The sequence below is a fragment of the Diadema antillarum genome, unplaced genomic scaffold, assembly GCF_040938485.1.
Source record: "Diadema antillarum isolate AM-2024a unplaced genomic scaffold, OU_Dant_1.0 scf00000030, whole genome shotgun sequence".
Taxonomy (NCBI): Eukaryota; Metazoa; Echinodermata; class Echinoidea; order Diadematoida; family Diadematidae; genus Diadema; species Diadema antillarum.
In genome coordinates this window covers 3,505,232-3,524,972 of record NW_027270919.1, presented here as the reverse complement: position 1 = coordinate 3,524,972, position 19,741 = coordinate 3,505,232, and positions in this window count along the sequence as shown.

Genomic DNA, 19,741 nt, shown 5'->3' with positions numbered 1-19,741 from the left:
TGTTTTAAAGTATAAGACTGTCCAAACACTACAGAACCTCTTGGCTCAGCACACTTTTTCACAGGGTGTGCCTTCTTTCCAATCAGCTAGCAAAGTCCATTTAAATTGTAACAAGGAAAAGTAGAAATTACGCGGTGCGTAATATATGTCCCCGCCGGAAGTAGCATTTTGTAACAAAATGTGCAATATAGGTAAAAAATCAAGGTCAAAGGTCAAAGAAGTCAAAGGTCAAAATTCTGTGTAGAAGTTTTGAAGCCCTCACCTAGTGCCATCACATAAAGCAAATGGAATCGAAATTGGGTTAGAAATGGCGAAGGAGTAGCATTTTGTAGCCAATGTACAATATAGGTCAAAAATCAAGGTCAAAGGTCAAAGAAGTCAAAGGTCAAAATTCTGTGTGAAAGTTTTGAAGCCCTCACCTAGTGCCATCACTTAAAGCAAACGGAATCGAAATCGGGTTAGAAATGGCGAAGGAGTAGCATTTTGTAGCAAATGTACAATATAGGTCAAAGGTCAAGGTCAAAGGTCACAACTGAAATTCTGTGTAGAAGTTTTAAAGCTCCCATGTAGTGCTATCATATAAAGCAAACAAAATCAAAATTGGCTCATAAATGACAGAGAAGTAGCAAATTGAACATTTTGATCACACACGGACGCACACACGGACGGACGCACGGACGGACGGACGGACGCAAGGACGCACGGACGCACAGACACACACACATACGGAGCCCGTTTCATAGTCCCCTGCTCGAACTCGTTCGGCGGGGACAAAAACTTTCCAGATTAGAATCTAAATGTACACATGTACTCTTTCAGCTCGAATCTATCATACAGTCCACCAAACATTCATGTTTGGTGACTACAGTATTTGTTAGGTTTTGTAATGCAGAGTCACATACTGTATGCCTTTTTTTTTCATTCATGATACTTTACCTACATGTATCCAGTCTTTAAAGCCATATTCACAAGTGGTTCCATAATTGTCCCCGCCGAACGAGTTCGAGCAGGGGACTATGAAACGGGCTCCGTACGTGTGTGTGTCCGTGTGTCCGTCCGTCTGTGTGTCCGTGCAAACGAGAGTATGCTTGTGTGGCTAGGAGAACAATAGTGCACAATAGATGGCCTTTATTCCGTCAGGCTTGTGTGGCTAAAATTTTTGCTTGTGTGTCTATTTTAACAAAAGGGAGAACAAAGGGGTAGACACACAGGTATATCACCGTAAGGTCGTCCGTGTGTGCGTCCGTGTGTGATCAAAATCTTCAATTTGCTACTTCTCTGTCATTTATGAGCCAATTTTGATTCTGTTTGCTTTATATGATAGCACTACATGGGAGCTTTGAAACTTCTACACAGAATTTCAGTCGTGACCTTTGACCTTGACCTTTGACCTATATTGTACATTTTGCTACAAAATGCTACTCCTTCGCCATTTCTAACCCGATTTCGATTCCGTTTGCTTTATGTGATGGCACTAGGTGAGGGCTTCAAAACTTCTACACAGAATTTTGACCTTTGACTTCTTTGACCTTTGACCTTGATTTTTGACCAGTATTGTACATTTGGCTACAAAATGCTACTCCTTCGCCATTTCTAACCTGATTTCGATTCCGTTTGCTTTATGTGATGGCACTATGTAGGTGATGACTTCAAAACTTCTACACAGAATTTTGACCTTTGACCTTGATTTTTTTACCTATATTGTACATTTTGCTACAAAATGCTACTCCTTCGCCATTTCTAACCCGATTTCGATTCCGTTTGCTTTATGTGATGGCACTAGGTGAGGGCTTCAACACTTCTACACAGAATTTTGACCTTTGACTTCTTTGACCTTTGACCTTGATTTTTTGACCTGTATTGTACACTTTGCTACAAAATGCTACTCCTTCGCCATTTCTAACCCGATTTCGATTCCGTTTGCTTTATGTGATGGCACTAGGTGAGGGCTTCAACACCTAGACACAGAATTTTGACCTTTGACTTCTTTGACCTTTGACCTTGATTTTTTGACCTGTATTGTATATTTTGTTACAAAATGCTACTTCCGGTGGGGACATATATTACGCACCGCGTAATTTCTACTTTTCCTTGTTAATGATGAAGTTCATCTAGTTACAGCTTGTAATTGTCATTACCAAAAAAAAAAAAAACAGTTTTATTTCTGGGCAAAAACCTGTCCAAACAAATGCTTCCTAATCTATGAGAGGGCAAAATTTCGTCTTTGCTCAGTAGTGACATGTCTGGTACAAATGAACAACTAAACAACGAAAATACATAGAGTGGATAACATTGTGACCCAAATTTCTTCATTGTAACTGGAATTGGGCAAGTCCAAGGTAAGGTCCCCTCAGAAGGCAAAATTTAATCTTTGCTGAATATTGACATGTTTGGTATCATTTTGAAGCTTATGAGTTGAAGTTTTGATTTCCAGGGAGGAAAATACGATTAATTTCAAGGGCTTCATTTGCATAAATGTGAAATACAGCATTACGTATAGGACATTTATAAAATTCATATTTATTCAAAGGAAAGCAAATTATATTTGATTAATATGTGGACATAAGAAGTTCATCAAATAGTTTACACGTAACTTGGTATGAAAATTTAGGGATTATGCAAATGATTATTCAAATTAGCTTGTGTCCTATCATGAGATGTCCCATACATAACAAATTGAGGTCATTTTTTTTAGGTTTTTTCTAAAATTTCTAAGGTTATTTGAATGCCCTTCTGGGAAGTTCTAATTTATTGTTTAAAGAAGTTAAATACCACAGAAAGAAGAAAAAATTGTTAAAGATATATTTTCAATCAAGCAATTAAATAATGTTACGTATGGGAAAAATGTGTTACGTATGGGACATCCTCATACATATTGCATGTGAATGCATGTAGCTAGCTGGGAAGGTCTCTCAGTACACAAATCGTCAATCATCCTGCAGACAGGATCCCAACTTTGCAGCTACTTTTGAATTGAAACAATACTAGTACTTGACTAAACAATTTTCAGAAAGGGGGAGGGGAAGATGCAAAAATGCACAATGAAAATCAGCATTAAAGGGATAGTATAGTTTTCGTAGAAATACAGATTCAGTTTCAATGTTTTACAAGATGATTGGGAGCCCCTAATATGAATTATCAAAGAGCATACAATTCTAAGACTAGAGAAATTCAAAGTTTATTTGATGAAGATCCAATTTGCAAGGGATGAGATCTCAAAAAAACAAACAAATACAAAGTAAAATGAAGTGGTCCTAATGAAAAATTATTTATTTCTGGATATCTCAGTTATTCAGTTTTTAGTAGTAGTCACGACAAAAATCATGGGTATACATACTGAGGAGGGACTCATATAAACAACCTAATAGTTAGACAGATACAACTTGTATCATATTGTTTATCTACTCCATCACTACGGATCCACGCAACAGGTATTGCATTTATTAAAATTAATATTTCTTGGTTTTTTTTTGGAAACTGAATGGCAAACTGCCCTTCATCAATGGAAGTAAACACTTAACTATTCAATTTTTACTAGTTCTATTCTGATAAAAAATACAGGGCATGCATACTCAGGTTGGTCATAAAAATATAGAATATGGTTAAATATGATTATGATGGTAAACATTTGGATAATATTGATTCCCTTGACAATCTGGATCATTATTTGAGTAATTTCAACAAATTCTACTTTAAAAAAAATGCGAAATACCCATAAATATGGTTCTCCACACACTAAACGAATGGGGGACAAAGGGCATGCATACAACGTTCAGGTTGGTCATAAAAATTATAAAATATGATGCAAATATGATTATGATGGTAAATATCTGGGGAATATTGTTCCCTTGACAATCCGGATCAGTATTGAGTAGCTTCAACTGATTTTACTTCAATAATTATGCAAAATACCAATTAACATGGTTCTCCACACACTAAACAAATGGGGGACAAAGTGTTCCATACGTAACTGTCCCATTCATAACACGTCATGTCCGTCTTTAATCAGAACCTGTGATTAGAGCATTTTGCCTCATAACTTACCTCTGATAATCTTGAGTGTTGTGACATTCATCACAGAGAGTTACAAGTTGTAGAATGAAATACTTTCAGAGAGATTGGGGGTTAAAAAAAGTGTTCAAAAAAAAACAAAATTTTTCTGGTCCCATACATAATGGCACATAAATATATACACTGTATTTTTTTTATTTATGATCAAAGGCCATTAACACTATTTTTCAGGTCATAAAAGTCTCTGAATGTCCCATACGTAACGCCCGCGTTATCTTGGACTTGCCAAATTTCATTATAACTGTGTTCATTATAACGGGAGTGCACTGTACAACCTTGAAATTTTCCACCTGATGTCCCATTCGGTGTAGAAATGCCCACAGACGTGTACTGTGCAAGTAGGCCTACACATTTTTTTTTTTCACTTGTTTTAGTACTTACATGTATAGGAAACCAAAACCGAAAGAGAAACATGGATTGAGTGAAAGCAGCAACATTAGTAGAACACATCAGTGAAAGGTTGAGGAAAATTGGACAATCGGCGCAAAAGTTATGAATCTTTACTTTTAAAGTTTTGGTGCTGGAACTGCTGGATGAGGAGACTACTAGAGGAGTATTGATGTCATGTGTGGACAACAACAGTCAATACAAAGAAAATATAAAGGGAATTCCACAAAAATTCACTTTTCTACCATAATGAAAGAGCACTTGACTAACTGCTTTCAGAAAGCATGGGGAAAAATTGCTACCCTCAACATGTCAGTATCAAGTTGATGGAATTGTAATTTTCATGAACAATAAATTTTTGTGGAATTTCCTTTACTTTTTATACCTCAAGTGGTACTTTCTTTACGTTGTTGTCCAGACATGACATCATAACCTCTAGTAGTCTCCTCATCCAGCGCGGTTCCTACACCAAAACTTTAAAGGGAAGGTAAACCCAAAGAGCAACATGGATTGAGTGAAAGCAGCAACATCACTGGTAGAATACAGTGAAAGTTTGAGGAAAATCGGACAATCGATGCAAAAGTTATGAATTTTTAAAGTTTTGGTGTTGGAACCGCTGGATGAGGAGGCTACTAGAGGATATGACGTATGAGTGGACAACAATACAAAGAAAATATAAAGGAAATTCAACAAAAATTCACTTTTCTAGAACTATGAAAGAGCAGTGGACCAACTGCTTTCAGAAAGCAGGGGGAATAATTGCTACCCTTAACATATGTCAATATCAAGTTGATGGAATTTGTAATTTTCATGAAAAATGGATTTTTGTAGTATTTTCTTTATATTTTCTTGGTATTATTGTCCACTCATACGTCATAACCTCTAGTAGTCTCCTCATCCAGCGGTTCCAACAACAAAACTTTAAAAATTCATAACTTTTGCATCGATTGTCCGATTTTCTCTAACATATGTCCTGCCCCATTATGTCAATAATCGAGTGTAAGAAGAACAAAATCTCTTTCCAAATTCTCTTCAGATTTTATTCTTTATCATCTGTACATGTACATTTGCAGATTTCCTTGGTCAGACAGTGGCAGAAAGCAAAGAGGAACTGTTAATAAAATTACAGCTATACCTAACTGCGACCAGCCCCAACGTGCAGCGTTCGGCCTTGCGGTCTCCGGGGCTAAGCTAGACCTAGATCACAGTGGTGTAATGTGATAAGCAGAGTCCCTCCAAGGAAGTGTATTGGTAGCAACACCAGTGAAAGAGAAAAGAAAGACCCATTTTATCAGGGCAGTTAAAAAATGTGGATAACCGGTTAACTGTTGGTGTTGGTACCACAGTCGCTCCGTCAATGACAATGTCAATGACCTGACTGAGGTGCTAACACTGAGGTGCTAATACTCAGTTTTCAACAGCACAAATTTAGGCAGATGACATAAATTTTACACAAAGGTAAATTCTCCTACAATGTAGATGCCTCCCACCCAGAACGAAAACAGGAACTAACGGGCAGCCGAACTAGCGTAACTAGTACTGAAGTAGAAGTACAAGCTGACCTGGACTCCCTTTTGGAATGATCCTCAATTGGCAACTAAGATTGAAACAATGAAAGGAATGACACCCTATTCTATAAGCTGATAAAGCTAAATAGGGGTGGTAACTCCCTGACACAGGACCTCCCCCTCCTGACTTAGTACAAGGACATCACCTTTCATGCTAAGAAGGTCATGGAGGGCTGGCATGCCTATTTACGAGACCTCTCAGCCGATGCCGATAGAGATGATCCACACCCTCCACCTACATGCCACCAAGAGGGCACAGATACTCAACCATCATCCTCTTCTCAGCTCTTTCATGCAACACTTCACAATAACAACATGCAAGGCACAGGGGACAACACTCTCACTCTCACTTCACACCATATCGATGATGCCATTCTGAAGCTCAAGACAGGCAAAGCTCCGGGCCTCGACAACATCACCACTGAGCACCTGGTCCACTCAGGTCCGATCCTCCACAGGCTGCTTCTCCTTCTGCTCCAGAACTCCATCAGACTAGGACATCTTCCTGTACCTCTGAAAAAGGCTGTCATCATCCCACTACACAAAGGAGGAAACAAACCGGTTAATGACCCATCCAGCTACAGAGGAATCTTGCTGACCCCAAACACTGTCTAAGCTTCTGGAAACAACTCTGAAGCTGAGGATAGAAGACTCTTTAACAGGAGTCAGTATCCCAGATGAACTCCAGTTTGGATTCCAAGCAACCAGATCCTGTGTGCTTACATCAATCACCCTTCAGCTGATCCTAGAACTCAACTTTGTCCAAAAAAAAAACAAAACAAAACAAAACATACCTAGCACTCCTAGATGCAGCCAAAGCCTTTGACTGTGTACGGCATTCTGGCTTATTCCAGAAGCTCTCCACCACACCAATCCCATCTGAAGTCCAATGCACTCTCGCCGAAATGTACAAAGGAGCAGCTAGTCGGGTCCTGTGGAAAGGTGAAGTCAGCTCCACTTTCCCACAGTTCGACAAGGAGGAATCCTCTCCCCCCCCCCCCCCCCCTTCTATACAGCATCTTCATAGATGGGCTCATAAAGGTGATGAGAGCTGAAGACCTGGTCTACCACTTCCATAATTTGTGTGCTGGGGTACACTGTAGCTGTCTTGGCAGATGACGTTGCTCTGATTGCCTCGTCAGCAGAGGAGCTGCAAAGGATGCTCAACACTACCCAAACCTATGCCAACACCTGGAAATACAAGATTAACCCTACGAAGAGTGCCATCTTAGTCTTCAGCCACAAATGCAACAATACTCACACCTGGCATCTGAACATCGAGCAAATCCAGGAAGTCAACCAACACCCCCACCTAGGCATCACCAAATCAACACAACCTGTAGACCCAACTCCTAACATCATCACCAAGGGATATACATGTAATACACTGTTCTCCCTCACTGGAGGATCAGCCTCGCGGAACAACTTCTGGCCACCCATCATTGCAAAGCTCTGGTCCGCTTACTGTATCCCCAGGATGTTGTATGGGATTGCCGTTGTGAGGCTCAACAAACGTTCTCGGGAAAAGCTTGACTCCGCACAGGCTGTCCTCTTCAAGAAACTCCTTGGCCTCCCCAAAAGTGCTGTTAATGAAGCTGTGTTCCTTCTGACAGGCATCCTTCCTCTCTCCCTTCATGCTGATCTCTTCACTATCCTCTCCTTCGGACAACTAGTCACACTGCCTCCAGACAGATTTGAGCACAGGATCCGTCTTCATGCACTTGCAAGCAACACCCCCTCCATCCCCTACTGGAAGCAGCTTCTCATCAAGCTGAATTTACCTCCTCTCCTCTCAGACACCCCCAACATCGACTACCCAAGCTGGAGAAGGCTGTGTCGTCGAGCTGTCCACAATCACCACATTGCACAGATTCGCTTTGCCGTAGATACAAGGCACTCCCTTGCTCTATGGAAACAGTGTAGAAGCCTGCCAACCCCTACTAGTCTGTTTCCAGCTTCCCTGCCTCCACACCTCCGCAATGCCTGTACAAGACTCCGCTCCCAGCTCGCAACTGGCACCTACCCAACACAGTATGGTACCGCCTGATGTCCATAGGCAAGTCCTCCACCCCCATCTGCAGACTCTGTGGAGAGGAGATAAAAACCCACTTTGTTGCTTCCTGTCCTACCCTTCAGACCCATAGAGCTGCTTTGATCCAGCAAATCAGTGCACTCAACCCTCCAGACCAAGTCATCCAGGATTTCACAGCAAATGACATCCTCATCTTCACCACTAGCATTCTGTTTCCCTGTCTCTCATTACCTACAGTCAAACTCGGATACCTCGACGTCAGATAAGCCGAATATCACTTACCTCGGGGGCAAAATGTAAGTCCCGATTGTTCCTATGGAGTTTCCGAGTATCCAAATTCGTGTAGCTCGAAAAAAGATAACTCGAAGTTCGGTTACTTCGAAGGGAAATCTACTGTCCCGATCTTAATTAACTTATTGTTTTTCCCAGCATGTTGCTCGAATCGAAATTGCAAACATCACTCAGCATCTCTGATTAAGCGCGCGTGGACAGCGAAGACATGTCACAAATCTTTTCACACTCGATTGTAAATATTCTGAGACCAGAACAATCGCGCCCAATTAAGAAATACCCGGTACACAGCTGACAAGAAAAATCCCCAACACCTACCTACACACGTACACAGTATGCACATAGCACCAGTGCTAATGGGCGTGCCTAACGATAGCACTACGCTCTGCCCATCATCTTCTTTTCTTTAACCACTGTGTTCTGATTTTTGCTTATGATACTGTAAAATATGATATATTCGCAACATGAATTTTTCGCGAATTGGAGCCCACTGCCTTTTTTGGGGCATTAAATTTTCGCGAACTGCCACTGGCATTCAATGCAAATAGTGTAGACAAGAACTTTCACGTGCATTTTAATTTCGCGAATCTTGGCGCTCGCGAATTTCGCGAAATTAAAATGCACGCGAAAATTCCTTGTTTTACAGTAGTCATACCGTGCGCGTAGATTTCTTAACTGTCGTGGCGCACCTGCTTACTTGTTGACAGTTACGGTATATCTTTGGCATTAATCATGCTCCACTGTTAAAACATCAATCTCCTGCGTAGTGCCTTTTTTGTTTACTTTTTTTTTTGCCTTTCACGAAGTTTGTTTCATTTATTCTTCTCTGAGAACGCAAGCACTGAAACTTTTTTTTTCCAGCAATGCGATTATGAAAATAGTGCGGTGTATGATCTGGCAATACAGGCCGAGCATATTAAATGAAGAATAGAATACTGTAAAAGTGGAAATTTTCGCGGTGTTGAAATTTTCGCACATTTCGCGCAACCAAAAACTAGCGCGAAAATAAAAGCACGCGAATACTTTTGCTTGCCATATGTTCCTGTGCGTGATGTCTTGATTCCGCGGAATTAAAACCACGAGAAACTCTTCTTACCCGGCCAAGCGTGAAAAATTAGTCACGCGAAAATATCCACTTTTACAGTAGACAGGGCTCCACACTAACTTTTATCGGGCCACCAATATTATTGATTTTATTTTTTTGGTGGTCGAAAGTAAATTCTGGTGACACACACACACAAAAAAATCAAGAAAAACATTAGAAAAACTAAATCGGTCCTACTACACATAGAAAAATTAATGTTAAACATTATTGAAGTGATACAGATGCCCATGTCTAAAACTAATGAATAGAAAATTCAATCATCTTATTCTGTGTTTTAAGATTTGGCAAATAGGCGTAGAGATTATTATAAAAGTTGATGCCTATATAATAAGGAGATCAAAACTTACTTTTGAAAAGAGAAAATGGGAGCATTTGCTGACATTTGTTAGCATCCGACATTTGTTTTAGCATTGTAGAAAGCCGAAAGTTACCGTAATTCATTTTTAATGTGAAAGCAAACAACCGATATTCATTTTACAATCTTCAATACGGAGCTGAATGCTATCCTAATCCATAAATCCAAACGTGAAAGCAAACATTCGCTATTTGTTTTAGCATCTAACTGAGCGGATTAATACCGTTAATCATTTCCAATTATACCCCTCACAAAATGCATCTCGTCCTCTGATTGGTCGAGAGCACTGTAAACAACAAAACATAATTCTACCATACAAGTGCGCGAAAAAGACTATACTCCCTAGGGAAATGGTAAAAACTATACCACGCTGGTGATTTTTGGTGATTTCATGTACAAATGAATGGGTATCGCGGCGCCTTAGATCACTGCACTTCGCGAGAACCACAAGGCACGCATACACTCAATGCGACACGGGTTACGTTAGAGAGACTCAGACTCAGACTCTTATAAAGCCCTCATTCTACGTTACAACAGAGTAGGCGATATCGTAGATCTATAATTAGACAACAATAAGCAAGCTAGGGTTCTTCGAGGTACCGTAGGCCTTTGGGGAGTTCATGCTTCGCCGTTTGAAAGTTGGTCTCGCAGTTCACTATTTAAACTCGAGCGACCCACCCAAAAGATGTTGACAAACGAAACTGCAGTAGATACTAACTGCTAGTAGTAGTAGTAGGCCTGCTGTAACGTTAGCGCTAGTTAAGCCTAACGTTAGTTCTACCTGTCTAACAGTAAGCAAATAATCAACGTTGGTGAAGGTGATGGGACAAACTATCACTTCCGAGGCGATCTGGATGTAGCTATCTTTCCGAAGCGCAGCTGAGGAAAGATAGCGTACACATTCAGATCGCCGAGGAAGTGATAGTTTGTCTCATTGCCTGAAACTAAAAGTTGATTATTTGCTTTATATTCCACATCTAGGGTCCTAGAAATTCCCATTTTATTCCACATCTGAAACCGTTTTAGCTGTCTTTAGGTATCCTTAGGGCTTTGACTACGTGTGCGCGTAGATGACAAACAATGAATTTGCTGCGCGCATGGCGCGGCACCGAAGTGAAAGTGCGTTGCACTGTGTACTATCAAGTGACCTAGGTCACATGATAGTCCACAGTGCAACGCACTTTTATTTCGCGCGTACTCATCTTGCGTTAGGACTGTGTGGACTGTGTGGAGATCAGCGAAACAAAAGGGACTATCAACATAGAGTGTAACGAACTTTTCTTCTCAGGTGATGTGATGGGCAAAACTACGCTTCATCACGTGATCAACTCTGGACCAATCCTATTGCAACATTCTTAGTATGTGGAATATAATAGGCCCTATTTCCCGTAATCTCATTCCTAATAATTATTTTTTAGAGTGTCTATTAAATGAGTAAGTTAGAGTCTAACTTGTTCACTGTTTACGTTAGAACACCGTACGAATCACACGAATTTACAGTGGCACTCGATGCTTTAAATTAATTGCTAGAATTTTTCCAGTGCCTAATCTAACCTTATACGCTGTTACTGAATGCTACCCAAATTTACAATGTATTATAGGCCTACTTGCATTTTAACAGGAAATGATAGTCCATATTCATGTACAGACATGACAGCTAGGTAGAAAAGACGACAGAAAACACAATCAACTGCAGCTCACAGTCACATCGTTGATCAGCTCTCAAGAGCACGCACATCATCACCGCACTGGCAACCGAACGTACTTGTTGACAGATCGGATAGGCGTATTGCATGTATGAAGCGCGTAGTGAGTTTGCAGTTTGCGCATGTTTACCAGTACGTTGTACAGCAATGCACCGAGTACACTTCAGCGGCTGAGCGCGCAGTTGTTTCTTCATAGTACGCGTACGCGCTGCCCTCCTGCTGAGCTGCTTTCCCGAGCGTGAATGACTAGTCAATCTTCTTGAAAAGTAAAGCAAGATGCCCTTAAAAAAGAGGTAAATTACAGAATACCAGCAGTCAAATACTCTTAAATTCATTGGGAGGGATATAAAACAAATATACCAGGCCAATTTTTCGAGGCACCAGTTGAAACTATGTGCCTTCGGTGACTTCAGTAGCACTATTTTCTTCGGGGCTGCGCCCCTCAGAAAATAGTGCTACTGAAGTCACCTCATGCGCATACATGTAGTTTCAACCAGAGCCTCTCAGGCCTGGTATATTTGTATAATGTAAAAGCAACAATCTGTTATTTTTGCATCGTACTGAGCAAAATATTACCGTTATTCATTTCAAATATCCAACATTTATTTTATCACCGCACGGAGCCGAATATTACTGTTTTTCATTTTTTAACGTCAAGGCAGACATCACCATCAAACGTACAGTAACTGAATGTTGCTGATATTAATTTAAACTGTAATATCAAATATTCATTTTTTTTTTTTTTTTAGCAGCGTATGGGGCAGAATACAATTGTATTACTGCTATTCACTTCCAAACATGTCAAACGTAAAAGCAATCATTCGACATGTATTTTAGCACCCTCCGGAGCTGAATGTTATTGACATCTACTTTTGAACGTAAAAGCACACATCCGGCATTTATTTTATCATCGTACGGAGTTGAATATTATTATTTATTTCAGAACATCAAAGTAAACATCCGACATTTATTTTAGCATCTTCCGGAGCTAAATGTTATTGCAATTTACTTTCAAACGTAAAAGCAAACATCCAGCGTTTATTTTATCATCGTAGGGAGTTGAATATTATTGTTACTCATTTCCGAACGCCAAAGCAAACATCAAACATTATTTTTACAATTGAACGCAGCTGAATGTTACTGTTATTCATTTCAAAATTTAAAAGCAAACATCAGACAATTATTTTAGCATCATTTGGAGCAGAATATTACTGCTAATATTCACTTCCGGACATAAAAGCGATCATCTGACATATATTTTAGCATCTTCCAGAGCCGAATGTTATTGCTATGTCCTCTCGAAAGTATAAGGAAACATCCGATATTTATTTTTTAGTTAAACCATTGTACGGAGTTGAATGTTATTGTTTTTTATTTCCGAACATCAAAGCAAATATTCGACATTTATTTCAGCGTCTTCCGGAGCCAAATGTTATCCTTATGCATTTCCGAACGCAAAATCAAATATCTGACATTAGTTTTAGCACCATACGAATCTGAGTCATCGTTATTCATTTCCAAAAGTATGAGCAAACATCCGACGTTTATTTTAGTATCATACCGAGTCGAATATTACCATTATTCATATCCACAATTAAAAGCAAACATCTGACATTTATTTTAGCATCTTACGAAGCTGATTGTTATCGCTGTTCATTTTCAAAAGTAAAGGCAAACATCCTACTTTTTTTTGTGGCGAGATCAAAATCTTATTTCTAAAATTTTGATTTCAATTCCGATTTTCATTCATTCAATCATATAAAAGTCGATTCAATTCCAATTGACAAGCATGCAAACAATCAGTAGGCACTTGTATATTAAACCATGTTGAACATCGATAAACGTTGAACATTGATAAACGTCGGATAAGTCGAAGAAAATTCGACGTACGCGTAGGCTCGAAATTCGCGTACGTCGAACCATTTTCTTCGGTCCCGACGAATTCGAGGTATCAGAGGTTGACTGTACCTCTCTCTCTCTGCTGTACGACCCACTGCCTCCGATACATTCTCAAAATTCACCTTGCACGCCTGAACCTTATATTACAGCTCAACGCGGATAACCGCTGATCTCCGAATACCGGAGGAAGAACAACTTCAACAAGCAAGAAGAAGAAGATTCAATGAAAATTTACTCACCAACTTTATTTCACGTAGGTGGGACTAAAATTACGTTGCTAGCGATTGATCCTAATTTTTGTGCGCACTTTTTTACAGCCGCCAATTGATTGTCGTGATCAAGTTTATGCGATGATGCCACTTCGTTTCCTTCCAAATTAAGCTCCAACGACAGTAGTTGTAAAAAAAAAAAGGCTTAATTGCAGAATACCCCACCAATGCTTCGTATGTGTTGGCGAGCCAACGATCTACGATGTGAATTACCTAGACCTAGTTGGCGAGCCCACGGCCTACGATGTACTTCCCGTAACGTATGTGTGCGTGCAACGCAAATTGCAGAATACCCGGACCCCGCACAATAATAATATACTACATCGTTGGCGAGCCAACGACCTACGATGTGAATTACCTAGACCTTCTAGTTGGCGAGCCAACGACCTACGATGTACCGGATGTACTTCCCGTAAGATATTGTGTGCATACCACCTACCAAAGACTACTGAACTACTGGTATAATCCCCACAGAATTATACTTAGTAATATACATCGTTGGCGAGCCAACGATCTACGATGTGCTTCCCTTTACCTGGCGAGTCAACGACCTACGAATACGATGAGAATTACTTAGTTGGCGAGCCAACGGCCTACGATGTACTTCTGTGTACATGCCACCTACAAAATATACATATAGGCCTACTACCACTAGCTGTTGTACTCGTACATCGTTGGCGAGCCAACGATCTACTGAAGGACGATGTGCATGCTGCTATGGACAGCTATTTACGGTGCTGGCAGTGACGTCATAGATGCGTCGTTGAACATCGTTGGTTCGTTGGCAGCTATTTTATAGTAATCCTTTCTACTTCACATCGTAGGTCGTTGGCTTACTTTTTTAACACGCTCTCGTCCGCGTCGTGCGGGGAAAACAGTGCAGGGTAAGAGTATACCCCACACAAAATATAATTTTGTATCGTTGGCGAGCCAAAGGCCTACGAGTACGATATACTTGATTTGATTTATTTGATTTATTTATTCTCGGTATGCCATTTTTTTTTTTCAAATACATCAACTTTCTGCAATTTCATTAACAAAGTACAAAATACCAGTAGTATACTTTATACAATTTTCATCATTTTCATCAATTATGCAATACATCTGTAGTATAATTACATGAGAAACATGTTTATAATTTGCATACAGAACGATTGCCAATAATAAGCACAACACTTGACTGTTTGGCAACTGATAACAAATAACATTATAGTGAAGAAAAACAAGAGGGTCCAACAGGATGCTCGTGGAATAAGAGTTAGGGAGAGGGAGAGAGAGAGGGAGATAGAGAGAGAAGAAGAAGAAGAAGAAGAAGAAAGGAAGGGGAGGAGATGATAAAAACCTCCGGATACTAGTCTCGCCAGATCAACTCGACATACCTCTATACCTAGACACATACATACATGCACATACTGTATTTATACTAATAAATTACAGTGATGTATTCACATAATAAGTGTTGCTTTTGTCTTGTAAAAGTTACATTGAATGAGAAAGAGAGAAAAAGAGAAGAAGACAAAAAGCAATCATCTACATACACAGCATAAATTTCTACGTGCCCTTTCAGGGCATGACGTTATATTGATCTATGATTCGCCCGACATAACATGAATAATGAACAACAGAGAAGGAATGAATCCCAGTGGATCAGAGGAGCACTGTGTACTGCAGGTGGATCCGCACGTCCCGGAACGTGTTTGCACGCATGCCACCTATTATCACAATAACTTCACTACGTTGTAGTACTTGTACATCGTTGGCGAGCCAACGATCTACGATGTGCTTCCCTTTGCCTGACGAGCCATAGACCTACGTCGTGAATTAAATAGTTGCAGCGAACCAACGACCTACAGGCTAAGGCCCTCTCGCTGTTTAATGGGCAAGCGAAGCGAGCCCAGCCGAGCGCGACAGTAACCCCCCTCAGCTGGGCTCTCTTCACCATAGTGAGAGGGCCTTGACAAAAGGCTAGTAATTAGCTAAGAGCGCCATTCCCCAGCTCACGCCTTTATACGTTACGTAACTCAATCACATAATGGCCAATATCTCCACAGTATGTGTGTGTACTTTAATAATAGTAACTGGTATGACTGTATTATATACACTGTAACTCGTGTAACTTTGTAATTGCAAAAAGTATGATTTTATGTTTTCTTCTTCATAAAGATTCATTGTTTATACATGTTAATGCTTTGTAGGATATTATTGATCTTTTTTTATTATTCATAGTGAAATAATTATTTCCATTGTCATACCATATACCCGAGGATTTCTTTTAAAAAAAAGCGAACATCACAACTCACTCACTCACTTAGAACTGAAGAATATTGATTGTGTTAGTTTACAAGATATTTTTATTTCATGTAATGTGTTTGTAATGTATTATGTGCTCTTAAAGGGGAAGGCTAGTAACTGATCAGTGGGAATCAGTCGGAATGATGGAGGATGATTGTTCCAATCCTTGTGGGATTCATTTAAGAGTACACTATATATTTATTCTTGTGTGAAAATTATTTGCTTCATAATGGTCTCATATTCAAGTAATGTGCAGTTTAATGTTTCCAGGTAAGCGTCCCTGGTCAGTGACGGGGCATTAATCTGCACATTACTTGAATATGAGACCGTTCTGAAGCAAATAATTTTCACACAACAGTAGATATATAATGTACTCTTAAATAAATCCCACAAGGATTGTAACAATCATCCCTCAGCATTCCCACTGATTCCCACTGATCGGTTACTAGCCATCCCCTTTAAAGTTTTCAGTGATGAAATAAATATGATAATTGTTTTTTTTTTTACCCTCATACCATTTATCGGAGTATTTACTCTAACACAAACATCAAAGCAGCAAGTCAGGCACTCAAAGTATTATTGTACTTATAACCTCAAATCATTGACTGTTATTTTGCAATACATATTTGTTTCATGGAATGGGTTTGTGGGACTGTATTATGTTTTCTTAAAGTTTTTACTTCTGAATGTATGACTATAATTGTCATATTTTCCTCACTATCAAGTGTCATACCATATGCTAGAATATTTGGAAGCCGATCAACATTTAACACAACATCAAACATCAAGTCACTCACACAGATTACGGTACTTATGACCTAAAATGATTGATTTTGTTATTCTGTATTGTCTTTTTCTTCTTGAAACACAAAAATCTTAATGCTACCAGTCACTCACTCATTTAAAGTATTCATATGACCCGGAATGATTGAAAAAAAAAATACATCACATAATAGTGTTACAATTCTCTTCTTTAATAGAATATCTAATTAATTTACAAATGTACATACATAAGCAAGATGTTTTGAAACTTGAGATATGATTCTATATTTACATATGAGTGTATATATGCTTGTACATAACCAAGATTTGTTCAAAATTTAAGACATAATACTAAAAACTTAAGCTCAAAGTAATGATATATTCATACATTAACTTTCTGTCATATCTGCAGGTTTCAATATACATGTTTGTATATATTTAACCTTTTCAACATATTCACATATTTAAATATACATACATGCCATTATATTTACATATTTACATGTACAACAATGACATGCTTCGAACAAGAGACGTGATTCCATATTTCCATATACACATATGCATTAATGATTTTTTTCAAATTTTAAGACATGATTCTATAATTGAGCTCAAAGTAATGTACAGTCAAATGTATGTATTAGCATTCTGACATGTCTACATGTAGGTTTGGATATTCGCTTTACCTGTTTCGTTAACATAATTTAGAGCACAGCTATTCGTTATTAGATCAAAGTATATGTATTTCCGCGAAAATCCTGAGTGACATGCCAAAACCGATATTACATTTACCACTTTATTCCATGAAAAAATGAAATTTAAAAAAAATCTTTCTATAACCGTCAAAAGTTGTTTTGAAAATTAATTGTTTGCATTTATGTTTAAACCTATATGGCTGCATAATACCTATATGTTATGAAATAACAATTTTTATTTTCATGTCTATGCAACTTTTAACACGAATGAAGATATATTTTTGAAAAAGGAATAAAAAGGTAATATACAAGCACTTCAAAATTATGGTTTATGAAATCAATTCAGATCGGGGCTATGTAAAATTTATTCGAAATGTATAGATTTAACAACACTTAAATGAAACGAAATTGGCATTTAAGGAACCTTTCAAAACAAATTCTATATATCGTGCTCATATACTGTTGTAATAGTATACTCATATTGTTATCAAATAAAAAAACGCGTATAATATGCATTTGGAAACCCTGATTGGATATATTTCAAAATCAAACAGAAAATGACATAACGAATGTCATCCAAACGTAGGTAAGAATGCATTTTGAAGTAAAAAAAAACCCAAAAAGTTAACGTAGTATTGGCGAACCTTATACAATTTAACAGACAATCAACTTGGTGTGTTTGAAAGCAATTAAACTTAAATTGAATCGATGATATACGAGATGAACCCTATGAAGGGAGTTTTCTTTCAGTTCTTCATTTGCTCATATATAGATAATTTTGACTCCATACTCTTTCCACTTGCAACTAAAACATTTTTCATGTTAGCAGTCACGCAGGATGGAATCTTCTTCAGCAACTTATTGCGTTGAGAAAAAAAAATTAACATGACACTGAATCGATGATATACTAGATGAATGATGAACCCTATGAAGGGAGGTATTCTTTCAGGTCTTCATTTACTCAGTTAAGATTGACTCCTTACTCTTTCCACTTGCAACGAGCGCACTCCTCATGTTACCAGTCACGCAGGATGGAATTTTCTTCAGGTACGCTGCGCTGTAATCCTCTCTGCTCAGCAGGTCGAAATTGTCCCAGTCGATGGCCTCGGGGTCGCGCTTGACAAATACAACTGAAGACTTGCTGCGTGATCCACTGCGAATCGACGTCACCTCCCCGACGTCCTTCAGGTCCGACAGCGCCCTGGAAAACTCGGCGCCGCTTACGCTCCTCATGGACTTGGTGCACGTAGATTTGAAGGAACGGTAGGTTAGCACGCTCCCCGGTGTTCTCGCAACAGCGGCAGCAACGGTGGTTGGTGTTGGTTGCTCTTTTGGCGGAGTGGTCACTTGGGCAGTCAGATCTCGAAGTTCCTGGAAACATTGAAATAAAAAAAAGAATGATTAGATAAGTTTCATTATTACCTGCTTTAACTGAAATGGAAACAGTACTATCAGCAACATATTTCAAGTAAATTGAAAAATCAATAAATTACAGAAAAAATAACTATATTTACGAAATAATCACCTGCTCTATAGGCAAAGAACTTTTTAGTGTTTATAGTGTTTATATATATAAGAGCACTTTAACTTGAAAAATAATTTTACGATCACCTTGCAGACATCGATTATTGGTATTTTGTCCATTTGTCAAATCAATTCATATGCTTTTATATTATCAGAAATAAAATGAAATGTTAAAGTCATGACTTAATTCAATCAATAAAAAAGTAAACATTTCCAGGTATCATTAAGTTTTTAAAATTGCGTGATATCTGCAATATATTTACATAATCGTTTAGGTTACGATATATTACTTACCGTAAGAAAAGTCTCTTTCTGTCCCTCGACGTAATCGACGAACTTCTGAGCTGCCACGAGGCTTTCCATGCCGATCACGTAGTCCGGTGAAGCAGGCGCAACTCCACTGAGCAGGTTCTCGATCACCGATGTTAGGACGTGGATTGGTGCAGCCAGCCGAACGATGAGGTCAAACTTCTTGGTCTGTGGTGGCGTCAGTCCTTCAACAATGGCCTGGTTGATTGATTCTATGTACTGTTCGTTCAGCTTTTCAAGTTCCTCTTCACATTCTTGTGTGAAAGAGTACTCCACTCCTTTTTCGTGAAGGTTCTCCACGATCTGCAGAACATGTGTGATTGTCGGCGATCCACGGTCGAGGAGACGACGGCGTGCTTCTCGCGTATCGCTAGGAAACGGTCGCAGACAGTCTGGGAAGTGGATTAAGAGTCTCTCGATCATGCCGCTTCCTGTATCGAGAGCGGTCAGTAGGTGGGCTGCTGGTCCTGGTTGCG